We start from the raw sequence: 17,317 nt of genomic DNA on the forward strand, positions 1-17,317 counted from the left end.
AGAAGATTCCATGGTCAAATAAATTTGGGGAATGTGTCATGCTCTCTCCCCTCTTGAAGATGGGCAGTGATTGGAGGAGTCTGATAGAACATAATTAGCCTGGATTAACACCATGTCTCCCAGATGGCTGTTACTTTCGACACTCCTTTCTCTGCAACACTAATGATTCTCTCATGGAACATTCTTTTAAAACCATTGGGCTCAGGATGTGGAAATCCATGTTAAGATAGTTTTCTAAATTCCCACTAGAGAAGGACCACTTACACATCGGCAATCATGACACTTGGGCATGGGATCCAAGTGGGAAGGAAAGCAGGAACTTAACAAAGTATTGAAGGAATTCAGGTGGAAAAGGGAAACATTTTCATGATGGAAGAACATAGGGTTGTTGTTCAGTCGCTCAACCGTGTTCAATTCTGTGACCCCATGGACTGCAGCACGCCAGGCTTCCCTGTCCTGCACTGTTTCCTGGAACTTGCTCAAACTCATGTCCATTGAGCCAGTGATGCCATCCAACTATCTCATCCTCTGTCATCCCCTTCGCCTCCTGCCTTCAATCTTTCCCAGCATCAGGGTCTTTTCTAACAAGTCAGCTCTTTGTGTTGGGTGACCAAAGTGCTGGAGCTTCAGCTTCAGCATCAGTCCTTTCAATGAATATTCAGGGACGATTTCCTTTAGGGTTGACTGGTTGGATCTCCTTACAGTCCAAGGGACTCTCAAGAGTCTTCTCCAACACCACAGTTCAAAAGCATCAATTCTTCAGTGCTCAGCCTTCTTCCAAAAGGCAAGGGAGAAAAGGAAAGATATACCCATCTGAATGCAGAGTACCAAAGAATAGCAAGGAATGATAAGAAAGCCTTCCTAAGTGAACAATGCAAAGAAATAGAGGAAAACAATAGAATGGACGAGACTAGAGACCTCTTCAAGAAAATTAGAGATACCAAGGGAACATTTTGTGCAAAGATAGGCACAATAAAGGACAGAATGTAGCATAGCTGAGTATATTCACATAGCAAGTGAATACAGATTTATGCAGGATTGCCATGACAAAATACCATACCCCAGGTGGCTGAAACAACAGAAAAATGTATTTTCTTACAATTCTGAAGGCTAGAAGTCCAAGATCACGGTGTCAGCAGGGTTGGTTTCTTCTAACGTCTCTCTCCTTGATTCACAGATGCCTGTCTTCTCCCTGTGCCTTCACATGGTCTTTCCTCTGGGTCTCTGTCATAGTCTCCTAAGGACACCAGTCACTTTGGATTAGGGCCAATGGTTATGACCTCATTTTACCTTAATTACCTCAATAGAAGCTCTGTTTCCGCTAGAATCCCATTCTGAAGTACTGGGGGCTAGGGCTTCAACACAGGAATCGAGTGAAATTCCTATCAGTTGAGGAACTCAGCCCATAACACTGAAGAAGAGAAGAATAAATCTGGGAAAGGTGCGGATTCTGGGGCCCTGGACTGTTTGAGGCTGGCATGCACTGCTTTGAGAAATACTGCTTAAACACTCACTATTTTCAAGCCTTCAAACAGAGGTATGTGTATCAGAGAAAAGAGGGCTAGCCTATGATAATGACATTTTTAGCTGAAAACCCCTGAGTAATTTTTGTGCCATGGACAGCACATAGTTTGAATTTATTACTAGGAAACATGGCTATAAGTGTACCTTAAATGTATAAAGATTATGTACAATATTTTATGGAGCTGTTCAAAAATAAAACATTTGGTGAAACATACCAGATTTCTTATTAAAACCTATTTCACACACTCAATGGAATTGGTGACAAAATTCTGTTAAAGTAGTTAGACTTAATTTAGATAAGGTAAAAGAAACACTTGAAGAGTTTCATCAAATCACAGAAGATCCTAATAGAATGAGCTGTCTTGGGGGGAAGTAAAATTAACTTTGAATTTGTAGTCACTTACACTCACTATGAACTATTGCTTGCTATTATTATCACAAAAAGTCAAAGGTATCTAAAGTTGTCTAAGAGACTCAAAGTATATCTTTATAAATTTTAGAGAAATGGCCTTCCAATTAAAAATAAAGACATGCAAACAATGAACTAAGTATTTTGCATGAATGAGAAGACTCACGTGTGAATAATCCCAGACTGACTTGTTTACAAACTATTTTTCGGCCATTGTAGGTCAAAGTATAGTCTCTTTCTTTAGCTTTTAAAAAAAAAATTATGAAGTGTTTATATTTATTTTTATGAGTTAGAATCGCAAAAAAACAAACGATGTGAAACATATCTTCATTATTTTCTGTACCTATTGTCTCTTTCAGTATCATTTACTATTTTAAAACAGTCTTCCAATTTTATTGAGATATAGTTGACATACAGCACTGTATAAGTTAAGCTAAACAGCATAATGATTTGATTTACATAAATCATGAAATGTTAACATCATTTGTGAAATGTTAACATCATGAGATACTCACAAATTTAGTGAACATCAATCACTATATATATACATAAAATAAGATGAATAGAAAAAATTTTCTTGGTGGTGAGCTTCTTAGGATTTACTCCCAGTAACTTTTGTATGTAACTTAACAGTTTTAGTTAAACTTCATGTTGTACATTTCATGCCTAATACTTACTTATCTTGTAACAAAGTTATACCTTTTGACCTGCTTCATGCTGCTCCCTTTCACTGCAAATGTTTTCCATGAATGTGTTTGTTTTTGAAGTATAGTTGAACTGCAACATTATGTTTGTTCCTGGTATACAACATGTCCTTTTTGCTGTTATTTAGTTGCTAAATTATGTCTGATTCTTTTGCAACCTCATGGACTGTAGCCTACCAGGCTCCTCTGTCTGTGAGATTTCCCAGGCAAGAAAACTGGAGTGGATTGCCATTTCCTCCTCTACAAAGTATAGCCTTAATTGAGGGAAGTCAGAACAGATTGAGCCACATATTGTGTTTAGGGAGGTTTCCTCATAATATTCCAGGGTTGAAAGATTTAAAAGAACAATTCAAAAAATACTGTAGGCTCTAGATACTGCTTTATAAGACAATGAGAACTGTAATGTAAGGGATATTTGTGTAATAAATGTATATAATAAAATGTGAATGTATGATATTTTCTGTAATGACAATATTTATATGTGACCCCAAGAATAGTTGAATATCGTATATAAAATGCATGATTCTTTTCTGAATCTAAGTATTGCTTTAAAAATCTTATTGATAACTTCATGTATTATCCCTTATCAGAACAGTATTTCTTAATATTGAAATTAATTTTAAAGCTCTCCGATTTACAGTGACTCAAGAAAAGTCTCATTTGACCTTATTGACAAGAGAATACAAATTAGATAAAAATCTTGATTATAAAGAGTAGGTTTTGTATTCTCATCATACCAAAATAATTAAAAAGGTAACTGTGTGAGGTGATGGATGTTTAAATAACTTGATTGTGATGGTCATTTCACAATGTATTTGTATATCAAAGCATCATTTTGTACACCTTGAATATGTAACATTTTTATTTTCAGTTGTATCTTGATAAAGGTAGGGGCAGGGGGAGTCTTGTTTTGTTTTGTTTTGTTTTTTTCTACCCGTGCAAATCCTTTATTAAAGCAACATCCAAAGTACAGGATGGCTCACATGTTTTGTTTTGTTTTTGCTGCTATATCAACTTAAATACCACCTGTTTATGCATTTATATTATTTTTAGAAGGTAAACATTTATAACTCACAGATCAACAGAGTGACATTTCCACCCAGATGCATTTTTTCATCTTATTTCCCAGTTTTAACAACAGACATTCAGAGCAAGAGGGACGGCATATCAAATATAAGTGCCAGCACCTTCTGTGAGCAGTGCTAGGGTGTCTGAGAGATACACTGAAGGTTTACAATGCACATTAAAGAAAAATAATTTATGCGGGTATCTTCTTAGACCTGTTTGCTTTCGTTTTACATTCTCTATGAGCTTCAGGTTCGATGGTGGCATTCTAAACATTAGACCCCTTACAAATGACATCTCTGGAAAAGTCTTAATTAAAAGTCATTATCACTGTCATATGATATTTTCATATATAACAGACACCCAGTCCTTCAGAAAGCAAAATAAGTAATTCTGTTTTATTCGATTGTTCCCCACACCACTGATTTGTTTAATCCAAATCTTGTTAATCCCTGTAGAAACCCTATAAGTCATTAGGAAGATGAACTTTGTTGTCTACTAGAGAATTCTAAAATGAACAGGTGAATGTAAAAATGACTAATACCTTGAAGATGGTGGTGGTTTAGTTGCTAAGCTGTGTCCAACTCTTCCCCATCCCATGGACGTAGCCTGCCAGACTCCTCTGTCCATGGGATTCTCTAGGTGGGAATACTGGAGTGGGTTGCCATTTCCTTCTCCAGGGGGATTCTTTTTAATTGAATATAGTTGATTTGGGGGCTTCCCTGGTGGCTCAGTAGTAAAGAATCTACTTGCAGTGCAGGAGACAGGGGGACATGGGTTTGATCCCTGGGTTGGGAAGATCCCCTGGAGAAGGAAATGGCAACTCACTCCAGTATTCTTGCCTGGAAAATCACACGGACAGAGGAGCCTGGTAGTCTGTAGTCTATGAGGTTGCAAGAAGAGTTGGACAGAACTCAGTGACTAAACAACAACAAACATAGTTGATTTATAGTATTATATTAGTTTCAAGTGAATAGCATAATGATGCAGTATATTTACATTATATTCCATTGAAACTTTTTGCAGGTTAATAACTATAATTCACTGTGCTATATATACCATATATCCTTATTACATACATATTTTATACCTAGTAGTTTATCTCTCAATTCTATATCCTATTTTGCCCTTCTTTGCTTCCCTCTTCCCACTGGGAACTACCAGTTTTTTTTTTTTTTTTCTTTTCTTTTTCTGTACCTGTGAGTCTGTTTTTGTTTGGCTATATACAGTTATTTGGACTTCCCAGGTGGCTCAAGTAGTAAAGAATCCACCTGCCAATGGAGGAGATGAAGAATGGGTTCAGTCCCTGGGTGGGGAAGATTCTGTGGAGGAGGAAATGGCAACCCACTCCAGTATTCTTGCCTGGAGAAGCCCATAGACAGAGAAGCCTGGTGGGCTACAGTCCATGGGGTCACAAAGAGTCAGTCACGACTGAACACATACAGTTCTTTGTTTTTAGTTTTAAATTCTACATATAAGTGATATCATACGGTATTTGTCTTTTTCTGTCTGACTTACTTCACTAAGCATAATGTTCTTTAGGTACATCCATGTTGCTGCAAATGGCAGGGTTTTGTTCTTTTTATGGCTGAGTAATATTCCATTGTGTGTGGGTGTGTGTGGGGATGTGTGCGTGTGTGTACACCTTGTCTGTTTGATCCATCTGTTAATGGACACTTGGGTTGCTTGCATATCTTGGCTATTTTAAATAGTGCTGCTATGAATATTGGGGTGCACGTATCTTTTAAAATTAGTGTTTTCATTTTCTTCTGGATATATCCTCAGAAGTGGAACTGCTAATAGTTCTATTTTCAGGTTTTTTTTGAGGAACCTGCATGCTGTTTTCTGTGGTGGCTGCATCAATGTACATTTCCACCTACAGTGTATAGGGTTCTCTTTTCTCCACATTGCCACCAATGTTTGTTATTTGTAGACTTTTTAATGATAGCCATTCTGACAGGTGTAAGGTGATATCTCTGTGGTTTTGGTTTTCATTTCTTTAATAATTATTGACATTGAACATCTTTTCATGTACCTGTTAAGCATCTGTATGTCTTCTTTAGAGAAATGTCTATTCAAGTCTTCTGTTCATTTTTTGATTGAGTTGTTTATATTGAGTAGTTTGAGCTATTTATGTATTTTGGATATTAACCCCTACTGGTCATACTGTTTGCAAATATTTTCTTCCATTCCATAGGTTGTCTTTTCGTTATGTCAGTGGTTTCCTTTGCTGTACAAAAGCATTTAAGTTCAACTAGGCCCCATTTGTTTATTTTGCCTTTATTTACTTTGCTTTTGGAGATGGATTTTTAAAAATATATTGCTTCAATTTATGTCAGAGTGTTCTGCCTATGTTCTCTTCTAGGAGTTTTAAGGTTTCAGGTCTTATATTTAGCTCTTTGACCCATTTTGAGTTTATCTTTGTATGTGGTGTGAGGAAATGTTCTAATCTCATGTCCACTTTTTCCAGCACCACTTATTGAAGTGGTGACATTGTGTATTCTTACCTCCTTCATTTAGATTAATTTATTATAGGTGCATGAGTGTGGGAATCTTGACTATAAAAGCGTAACAATGTTAAAATGAAGGCAAGAAAAATAAATTTTATAGAATAAATACATATTAATTTAAGAACTTCATGTCTTTATTTCGCCAAGCAAATATCACTGTCCAACAACAAAATGCCCAGAAATATGCAGTGATAATTAAATTCAGTCATCTTTGGTATTTTTACCAACTTGCAGTCATAGAAAACACATGACTTTATATATACCTTATTTTGTGTTATAAAAGTTTGTTTTACCTTCAGGATGACAGAGCATATTTTATAACAGTTTAAGAATTCTTACTTATTTAAAGACATCTGGTATGTGGTATTTTTGCCCCTGACCCTCCAGGTCAGATTCTGCCTTCAGTTCCCCTACAACAAATGAGGCAGAGGTGGGAAAGAGACAAAACCACACTCCCCTCTGGTTGAGGAGAGCCAGTCTCCACCTCCCCGTCTGGTTTGATTTACTCTGATTTTCTCAGTCTGCACTCCCCTCTCAGCCTTTTCTCCATATTCCCAGATGTGCTGTCTGGCTCACCCAGAGCTTCCGGCAGAATGGGGAAAGCAGAGGGTTTCCCTGGGAAAGTATGTTGTGAGATGCTATCAGAGCTAAAAATATACGGCCCCTAAGCTCCACCCTCATTAGTTAGAATAAAGCCCAGGGATTTCTGCCTTCTGGAGTTTCAGACCGACATGAAAGGGGGATATGAAAGAGCCCCTGGTTGGGACATTTCTGAAACTCTTCTGGCAAGGAGCCCAGCCCTGAGCTGGAGGAAGATTGCAGGACTCACTGCAGTGGGGCAGGGGCTGATCGCCTGGATCCAGCCCATCCACAGCTGCTATGTATTCTTTCATTTCCTCCCCCTGTCATCAACATCCCCATCCAATACGCAAAGATCCAGGCTCAGAAAGCAGTACAAATTAAACAACCAACCACACCAAGGGCTCTTTTCAGCTCATCCTGGAGTCCCAGGCTCCCCCTTGTCCCTTTTGAGATGCTTACACCTGCCTTTGTCTGTCAAGAATGCACCCCTACCTCACTCCCACCTCCCCCTCTTCACAGTCTCAGAGCTTCAAGCCTCACTTAAAATACCCTTCCTCTTGGAAACTTAGGTCCCATGTGCTCTGTTAAATACTCTCTGAGCATTCTGTGCTTGACCTGGTTATTTATCAAAATTATATTTCTGTGTTGTGTGACCATCTCATGAATACAATTCATGAGTATAGAGATTTTATCTGTCTTGCTCAGCACCACAGAACCTGTGCCTTAAACAGCAGGTAATACATTTAAAGTGTTTCACCTGTCTGCTGATTGTGTCAATCGCCCATCCCCTCAAAAATGTTTGCCATGTAATTGGTGTCAACAAGCTGGTTAGTTGGTTTAGCCAGTAAGTTGTGTCCCACTCTTGCGACCCCATGAACTGCAGCCTGCCAGGCTCCTCTACCCATGGGATTCTCCAGGCAGGAATATTGCAGTGGGTTGCCATTTCCTTTTCCAGTCAACAAGTTCAGTTCAGTTCAGTTCAGTCACTCAGTTGTGTCCGACTCTTTGCGACCCCATGAATTGCAACACGCCAGGCCTCCCTGTCCATCACCAACTCCCGGAGTTTACTCAAACTCATGCCCTTCGAGTCAGTGATGCCATCCAGCCATCTCATCCTCTGTCATCCCCTCCTCCTCCTGCCCCCAATCCCTCCCAGCATCAGGGTCTTTTCCAATGAGTCAACTCTTCGCATGGGGTGGCCAAAGTACTGGAGTTTCAGCTTCAGCATCAGTCTGTCCAATGAACACCCAGGACTGATCTCCTTTAGGATGGACTGGCTGGATCTCCTTGCAGTCCAAGGGACTTTCAAGAGTCTTCTCCAACATCATAGTTCAAAAGCATCAATTTTTCAGCACTCAGCTTTTTTCACAGTCCAACTCTCATATCCATACCTGACCACTGGAAAAACCATAGCCTTGACCAGATGGACCTTTGTTGGCAAAGTAATGTCTCTGCGTTTTAATATGCTATCTAGGTTGGTCATAACTTTCCTTCCAAGGAGTAAGCATCTTTTGATTTCATGGCTGCAATCACCATCCACAGTGATTTTGGAGCCCCCAAAAATAAAGTCTGACACTGTTTCCACTGTCTCCCCATCTATTTCCTATGAGGTGATGGGACCAGATGCCCTGCCTTAAAACAGCAGCTGTCGTAAATGAGAATAAAGGACTAATTATCTGGAATTGACCATGGGCCTGATGTTTATACTATGGGCATGATGGCTGTACTGTATAGGGCGATAGGGAGGACTAGAGTTAGGATAGGGGCAGGGGGCAGACTCTAGAAAGGAACAGAGCAAGGGATGGGCATGGAGTCTGGGGTCAGGCATGGGAACAGGGTCTGCTGAGAGCAGTTCATGGTGGTGGTAATTTTCTCTTTCTTAGGATCCTCCTTAGTCAACAAAGCAGGCAAAAAGAAGTAAGTAGTTCAAAAGCTGGGTTCTAGAAAACCCAGCTTGCTAAGAACTAGAGAATTCTTTTTTTTTAATTAATTTTTATTGGTGTATAGTTGCTTTACAATGTGTTCGTTTCTACTGTACAGTAAAATGAATCAGCCCTACTTACATATATATGCTCTCCCTTTTGGATTTCCTTCCCTTTCAGGTCTCCACAGTGCATTAGAGTTCCCTGCACTATACAGTATGTTCTCATTAGTTATCTATTGTATACATAGCATCAGTAGTGGATATGTGTCTCCCAATTCCTTCCACATACCCCCTTTCACCCTTGGTATCCATATAATTGTTCTCTGTGTCTCTTTTTCTGCTTTGCAGATAAAATCATCTATACCATTTTTCTAGATTCCACTAGATGGGTTAATATACAGTATTTGTTTATCTCTTTCTGACTTACTCTCTGAACGTCAAGTTCCTTATGGATGAGAATAGTAAGTTACAATACCTATTTCTGCTGTTACTGCAGTAACCAAATGGCAGTATGCATGCTTTATCTTATCACGGTGTTTGGAAAGATTTGGGGAATTAAACACCTACCTACTCTCTGGTGTAAACGACAGAGGCTGTAGCTCTGTGTAATTGCTGCTTTTAAAACTTATTACGAATTTAGTGGTTTACAGTAACACAAACTTACTATCTTACCATCATGGACATCAGAAGGTCAAAGTCTTCCAACTTAATCACTAGGCTAAAATCAAGGTGTCAGTATTTCCTTGGGGCTTTGCAAGGGCTGGAGATGTTCTTCATTCTTATGAGGATGGCAGTTACAAGGGTATGTTCATATGTAAAAATACATTGATCTTCACACATTACTTTAATATTTGTGCACTATTTATGCAGTGTCAGGGTTTCCCTGATAGCTCAGCTGGTAAAGAATCCGCCTGCAGTGGAGGAGACCCCAGTTCAATTCCTGGGTCAGAAAGGTCTGCTGAAGAAGGGATAGGCTACCCATTCCAGTATTCTTGGGCTTCCCTGGTGATTCAGATGATAAAGAATCTGCCTGCAATGCAGGGAAACCCGGTTCGCTTCTTAGATTGGGAAGATCCCCTGGAGAAGGGATAGGATACCCACTCCAGTATTCTGGCCTGGAGAATTCCATGGATTGTATAGTTCATGGAGTCGCAAAGAGTCGAACATGACTGAGCAACTTTCACTTATGAGGTGTTGCTGCAATAAAAATGTACATTCAAAAAACAGGATTTTTTTCCTATGGCCAAAAGCCAAGAGTTATTAACCTGATTGCCCCTGAAATTCAGTGCAAAGTGATGTGTGTAGGTTGGTGTGTGCGTCTTTTGGGGCCAAAATGTTCACAGTTTTTTTGTTAGATTCCTAAAGGGATGTGGGGCCTTAAAAGGTGAAAAATTACCAGTGAGGCCCTTCTCTAAATGAGGATCACTTGCTCCTGTTTCTGCTGGGGTTTACTCAAGATCAGACCAGTCTGTGCCGACCAGGCATTCTGGAAATGCAGGATGGAGTTGAAGAGGCATAAATATTATTATCGAACCTGTCACAAAACAAACACTGACATTTTTCTTTGGGCACCAAAATGTAGATAATTAACTCTAGTCAATTTTTAGTTCAGTTTTTAAAAGGCATGGCTTTCCATTAGCCCAGTGACTTGGCCTGCAGGCAGTCCAGAGTCAGGCAGCTCTGTCCCCCACCCCACCCAAGCCCTCCATCCCCATCAGGGCGGAGGTCCTCCAAGGTAGACGGGTGACTTAAGCCCTGCCCCATCTGACAAACCATAAGGAAACCTTAACCCACGCTCTGGATTCTTTAGGAAACTCTCATCTAGGCCCAACTTGCAAACTAGAATTTCCAGTGTGACTGTGTTGGCAGTAAGTTAATTAGCAGTCTCTGAGGACTGAGTGCTCTCGCCACAGTGGCTCTGTCCAAGGGCGTAGGGCAAGGCATCCGGTCCTCTTTCTCTCTCCTGGGTGAGAAGCAAATGGGAGAAATGCAGCTCAGAGACTGGAGGCCAGTATGGGAGGAAGAGCGCTTTGGGGTGGGAATCCAGAATCTGAAACTCCAACCCCAAAATACATTCGTCACTTGCATATATTGAGTGCTTAGTGGGTGAATGCCAGCTCTGTGCTATATAAAAGCTTTACATGACAGAATGGACTCAATCCAGACAGCCTTGGTGTGAATCCCAGCTCTGTGGCTTTGAGGCTGTGTGGCCCCAGGGCCAGTTGCTTGCTCTCATTGGGTGCTTGGACCCTCCTCTGTAATATGGGTCTAGCAGGAGTATCTGCCCTAAATTCTTCAGCGTAGCTTTGAAGCAGGCTCCTACCTAGTCCTCTGATTTCTTTCTTTTTTTTTTTTAATTAGATACAATCCATTTACCAAGGTTTATTCTTTCCAGTGTACAATTCAGTGATTTTCCATATATTCAAAAAGTTGTGCAACAATCACCTCTAATTTCAAAGCATTTACATCATCCCAAAAATATACCTAAACTGTACCCATTAGCAGTCACGCCCTCTTCCCTGTCCCCGTTCCTGCAGCCCTGGAAGCCATTCATGTTTTGATCTCTATTTCAGTACCTCATTCTGAACCTTTCATAGAAATGGAATCATATAATATCTGGTCTTTAATATGTGACCTCTTTCACTTAGCGTAATGTTCTCAAGATTCTTGCATATTGCACCAGGAGGCATCAGGCCCTCATTCCTCTTTATGGCCAAATAATATTCCATTGAGTGGATGTACCATGTTTTGTTTACCCATTTATCAGTTGATGAACATTTAGTCTTTCTACTTTGGGGCTATTGTGAATAATGCTGATTTTTAATGCTGTGAATGTTTATATACAAGTTTTTATGTGCACAATTGTTTTCACTCCTCTTGGTTATGTACTAGAAGTGGATAATATTATCTTGTACCATTCTCCCACCCCTTGGCAAAAGGGCCTTCCTTCTGTCACTGTAAAAAAAACCAAGCTTGCTTATACCTCAGGGCCTTTGCACTAGACATTCCTGTGTCTGGAAGGCTCTTTCCCCAGATATTCCCATGATTCACTCCTTGTCAGTCATAAGAGATACTTTCTTATAAGAAAAAGGTAATTTTTCTTAGATCAGACAGAATTCTCTTTCCTTCTTTTCACTTTCTGCAAAGAGAGGGACTTATAGACATGCATGGACCCTTTCAGGTCTGTAGGAGACCTTTGAGGGATTTAGTGTGGAAACAGGAAAGGGAACCCATTTACTGTGCTGGGTCTGTGCTTATGACCTAGGTTGTCTTTCATGATTTTCAACACACCCTGTTGAGGCAGGTTAAATTTTAAAAGGTAGTATATTGTAGGTGAAAATACTAGCTTTGGAGTCAGACAAAAACGAGTTTGGTTTGCCTCTTAATTCGCTTTGCCATTTAATAGCTGGAGCTTTGTGGACTTGTGTAAGCTACCTCGCTTCTCTGTATCTCAGTTTCCATGTCTGCAAAATGGACAATATGACACCTACTTCAGTTCAGTTCGGTTGCTCAGTTGTATCTGACTCTTTGCAACCCCATGAATCGCAGCACGCCAGGCCTCCCTGTCCATCACCAACTCCCAGAGTTTACCCAAACTCACGCCCATTGAGTCAGTGATGCCATCCAGCCATCTCATCCTCTGTCGCCCCCTTCTCCTCCTGCCTCCAATCCCTCCCAGCATCAGGGTCTTTTCCAATGAGTCAACTCTTCGCATGAGGTGGCCAAAGTATTGGAGTTTCAGCTTCAGCATCAGTCCTTCCAATGAACACCCAGGACTGATCTCCTTTAGGATGGACTGGTTGGATCTCCTTGCAGTCCAAGGGACTCTCAAGAGTCTTCTCCAACACCACAGTTCAAAAGCATCAATTCTTTGGCATTCAGCTTTCTTCACAGTCCAATTCTCACATCCATACCTGACCACTGGAAAAACCATAGCCTTGACCAGATGGACATTTGTTGGCAAAGTAATGTCTCTGCTTTTTAACATGCTGTCTAGGTTGGTCATAACTTTTCTTCAAAGGAGTAAGCGTCTTTTAATTTCATGGCTGCAATCACCATCTGCAGTGATTTTGAAGCCCAAAAAAATAGTCTGACACTGTTTCCATTGTCTCCCCATCTATTTCCCATGAAGTGATGGGACCAGATGCCATGATCTTAGTTTTCTGAATGTTAAGCTTTAAGCCAACTTTTTCACTCTCCTCTTTCACTTTCATCAAGAGGCTTTTCAGTTCCTCTTCACTTTCTGCCATAAGGTGGTGTCATCTCCATATCTGAGGTTAGTGATATTTCTCCTGGCAATGTTGGTTCCAGCTTGTGCTTCATCTAACCCAGCGTTTCTCATGATGTACTCTGCATATAAGTTAAATAAGCAGGGTGACAATATACAGCCTTGACGTACTCCTTTTCCTATTTGGAACCAGTCTGTTGTTCCATGTCCAGTTCTAACTGTTGCTTCCTGACCTGCATACAGGTTTCTCAAGAGGCAGGTCAGGTGGTCTGGTATTCCCATCTCTTTCAGAATTTTCCACAGTTTATTGTGATCCACACAGTCAAAGGCTATGGCATAGTCAATAAAGCAGAAATAGATGTTTTTCTGGAACTCTCTTGCTTTTTTGATGATCCAGCAGATATTGGCAGTTTGATCTCTGGTTCCTCTGCCTTTTCTAAAACCAGCTTGAACATCTGGAAGTTCATGGTTCATGTATTGCTGAAGCCTGGCTTGGAGAATTTTGAGCATTACTTTACAAGTGTGTGAGATGAGTGCAATTGTGCAATAGTTTGAGCATTCTTTGGCATTGCCTTTCTTTGGGATTGGCATGAAAACTGACATTTTCCAGTCCTGTGGCCACTGCTGAGTTTTCCAAATTTGCTGGCATATTGAGTGCAGCACTTTCACAGCATCATCTTTCAGGATTTGTAATAGCTCAACTGGAATTCCATCACCTCCACTAGCTTTGTTCATAGTGATGCTTTCTAAGGCCCACTTGACTTCACATTCCAGGATGTCTGGCTTTAGGTGAGTGATCACACCATCGTGATTATCAGGGTCATGATCATTTTTTTGTACAGTTCTTCCATGTATTCTTGCCACCTCTTCTTAATATCTTCTGCTTGTGTTAGGTCCATACCATTTCTGTCATTTATCGAGCCCATCTTTGCATGAAATGTTCCCTTGGTATCTCTAATTTTCTTGAAGAGATCTCTAGTCTTTCCCATTCTGTTGTTTTCCTCTATTTCTTTGCATTGATTGCTGAGGAAGGCTTTCTTATCTCTCCTTGTTATTCTTTGGAACTCTGCATTCAAATGGGAATATTTTTCCTTTTCTCCTTTGCTTTTCACTTCTCTTGTTTTCACAGCTATTTGTACGGCCTCCTCAGACAGCTGTTTTGCTTTTTTGCATTTCTTTTCCATGGGGATGGGTTTGATCCCTGTCTCCTGTACAATGTCACGAACCTCCGTCGATAGTTCATCAGGCACTCTGTCTATCAGATCTAGTCCCTTAAATCTATTTCTCACTTCCACTGTATAATCATAAGGGATTTGATTTAGGTCATACCTGAATGGTCTTGTGGTTTTCCCTACTTTCTTCAATTTAAGTCTGAATTTGGCAATAAAGAGTTCATGATCTGAGCCACAGTCAGCTCCTGGTCTTTTTCTTGCGGACTGTATAGAGCTTCTCCATCTTTGGCTGCAAAGAACATAATCAGTCTGATTTCGGTGTTGACCATTTGGTGATGTCCATGTATAGAGTCTTCTCTTGTGATGTTGGAAAAGGGTGTTTGCTATAACTGGTGCATTCTCTTGGCAAAACTCTATTAGCCTTTGCCCTGCTTCCTTCCGTACTCCAAGGTCAAATTTGCCTGTTACTTCAGGTGTTTCTTGACTTCCTACTTTTGCATTCGAGTCCCCTATAATGAAAAGGACATCTTTTTGGGGTGTTAGTTCTAAAAGGTCTTGTAGGTCTTCATAGAACTGTTCAACTTCAGCTTCTTCAGCATTACTGGTTGGGGCATAGGCTTGGATTACATGATATTGAATGGTTTGCCTTGGAAACAAACAGAGATGATTCTGTCATTTTTGAGATTGCCTCCAAGTACTGCATTTGGACTCTTTTGTTGACCATGATGGCTACTCCATTTCTTCTAAGGGATTCCTGCCCACAGTAGTAGATATAATGGTCATCTGAGCTAAATTCACCCATTCCAGTCCATTTTAGTTCGCTGATTCCTAAAAATGTCGATATTCACTCTTGCCATCTCCTGTTTGACCACTTCCAATTTGCCTTGATTCATGGACCTAACATTCCAGGATCCTATGCAATATTGCTCTTTACAACATTGGACCTTGCTTCTATTACCAGTCACATCCACAACTGGGTATTGTTTTTGCTTTGGCTCCATCCCTTCATTCTTTCTGGAGTTATTTCTCCACTGATCTCCAGTCGCTTATTGGGCACCTACCAACCTGGGGAGTTCCTCTTTCAGTATCCTATCATTTTGCCTTTTCATACTGTTCATGGGGTTCTCAAGGCAATAATACTGAAGTGGTTTGCCATTCCCTTCTCCAGTGGACCACATTCTGTCGGACCTCTCCGCTATGACCCGTCTGTCTTGGGTGGCCCCACACGGCATGGCTTAGTTTCATTGAGTTAGACTGTGTGGTCTGTGTGATCAGATTGGCTGGTTTCCTGTGATTATGGCTTCAGTGTGTCTGCCCTCTGATGCCTTCTCGCAACACCTACCGTCTTAGTATTATAAGGGTTTGCTGATATAATACCTAAGAAGCCCTTGGATACAGCAAGTGTTCAATAAGGGGTAACTTTATTATTATCATTACCATTGTCTCTGTTTTACAGAGAAGACAACTGAGGCCTCGGAAAGGTAGTAACTTGCTTAAGGCCACACAGCTCTCCTGTGTGGCCAGGTTGTTGCAGGGGCAGGGGGGCTCCTTCCAGGGCCTGGGGGTGGGCTCTTGTCTCACATTCAGAAATGAATTGTCCAAGGAGACACAGGTGCTGACCGAGCAAGAGGCCTTGTTGGGTAGGGGCACCCAGGTGGAGAGCAGTAGGGTTAGAGAACCCAGGAGGACTGCTCTGCCATCTGGCTTGCAGTCTTGGGTGATGGGGTTAGTTTCTGGGTTGTCTCTGTCCAATCACTCTGACTCAGGGTCCTTCCTGGTGGTGTGAGCATCACCAAGCTAAGATGGATTTCATAGAGGAGGATTCTAAAGGGAGGTTGGTAGGACACATGGACTGGCGTCTCCTCTCTCCTTCTGACCTTTCTTGAATTCCTCCAGTTGGTGGTAGCTTGTTAGTTCTGCATTCCTTATCAGAACTTCCTGTTGTAAGATAAGTCATGAAAGTGGTTAATATCTTGCCTGGCCAGGGTGGATGGTTTTGGCCAGGGTGGATGGTTTTGGCCAGTGGCTCCCTTAATAAGGCCAGATGCTTAATACCACCCCTAACCTGCTCTTCCCCCCAGGATCCTTGAAGGAGGCTGTGCTAGTCCCCAGCTTGAAACCCCTCCCCCACCTCACACCTCCCATTCCTCACCACTTGGGAGTTCGTAGGAATTTCCCCTGAAACTCAGATGGTACTACCCACCTGCAGCATTGTGCCTGTGTCCCCAGCCTCTGACCAGTGTCCCTGGGGACCTGAGATGACCCATGGGCATCCCTTCAAGAGTCTCCCCAGCAGGGAGACAGCATGGAGGCCAAGGAACAAGTTTCCAAGCTCTTGCCCTGAATCAATAAGAAAAGCTCCTTTTTAAAGAGGTTTATTTGTTGTCCTTTCATGCAACTTTGGAAAAAAGGTTTTGATGCCTCCACACCCGCCCCCCCCCCCACCAAAAAAAAAAATTACTAAAGATCTTTTATTTTCACGGCACATAATGAGGAACCTGAGACCTGCATGGCAAAGACCAGCCTTAGGTCCCAGCATGTTAGGTATAGAATGGGGACCAGGACTCATATGGCCTGACTCTTTAATACCAGCCTCTCAGGCATCAGAGTCCAAGATGGGTGTATTTTTTTAAATCCAAAAGGGGAAAACAGCTTAAATGTGTCCTTAATTTTCTAGTTGACTGTTCCACTTTAGGATCTGTCTTCCCTTTGGCCACAAAGCTCACTGCTCCCCTACCATCCTTGTTCCCATGCGCCAGGTGCTACAGACCCCAACAGGCAAGGGGACCGGTGTCACCACAGTCCCCCAGATCCCTCACCCTGAGGCTGCTGACCTGAGCAGTGACTCAGATCAGCAAGAGGCAGGAATGAGGATGAGACCACAACCAGTGCTCTGAGGACGCACTTGAATCCCAGCATGGCCACTTATCTGTGTGACCTTGAGAGACCAGACCTCTCAGAGTCTCACTGTCATCAGGCGTAAACCTAGAAGAACTCCGTGTACCTCGTGAGATTGCTGTAAGGATTACAGGTTAACGCATGCAAAGAACCTGCAGCACCAAAGCCATGCAGCAAATAAGAGTTTATATCAGTATTATTTAACTCCAGTTTGCTAAACTTCGATAAGATCTGAAGTTCATTTCCATACACGAAGTGCATTAGGCTCTCTGCACACCCATACCTAGGCCAAGCAATGCTG

Source organism: Muntiacus reevesi, chromosome 1 (assembly GCF_963930625.1).
Source record: "Muntiacus reevesi chromosome 1, mMunRee1.1, whole genome shotgun sequence".
NCBI classification, from domain to species: Eukaryota; Metazoa; Chordata; class Mammalia; order Artiodactyla; family Cervidae; genus Muntiacus; species Muntiacus reevesi.